Genomic DNA, 655 nt, shown 5'->3' with positions numbered 1-655 from the left:
CTAATCCTATCATGCCATATAGAATAAAATTTCGTGGTGTTATCTCAATATGGTTACCACATCTCTTGCCTCTTTATCATACTGATCTGTAGCATAGTTTTGATCAGTAGAGATCATAGATATAGTCTCGGCCACTTTCTTTTAAGGTCTTTGGCGTTTTTCTTCTTAAAATCTAAAGGAACTTGTTTCCTTCCTTACCCATTGTTTCTACTTGGAAACCATACATTATAAATTCAATGGGTCACATGTTCTTTTGGGTGTGTATAATGCCTTTTAAGGCAATGCCTTAGCCATAGTTTCTTTACTATGCTTACTATATCTATTCATGGTTTTTTACTTGGTTTTATGCCCTTTAGGCAACTCTTTAAAAACCATTTATATGTTCAAGTAAGATCAGACAAGACAATGAATTCAAAATCAATTCTATTGTATATACAGAATCGTGAATGACAATTAGGTTAAAGCAAATCACAAATCAAAGATTTTAAAATAAAATGTCGAGATCCCTCTTAGTCAATAGACATGCCGGCCACTCCTTGAGTTATATTGGACACGGCTCACATGGATTCATCCTGATCTATGTCAGTTTTATTTGTATCAGGATATCTCATCTCACTGCTCCTCTTTAGTACCTTGTCATTCTCAATCACCGTTA

The sequence above is a fragment of the Brassica oleracea genome, chromosome C7 (genome assembly GCF_000695525.1).
Source record: "Brassica oleracea var. oleracea cultivar TO1000 chromosome C7, BOL, whole genome shotgun sequence".
Lineage (NCBI taxonomy): Eukaryota > Viridiplantae > Streptophyta > Magnoliopsida > Brassicales > Brassicaceae > Brassica > Brassica oleracea.
Note: the sequence above shows the minus strand (reverse complement) of the source record.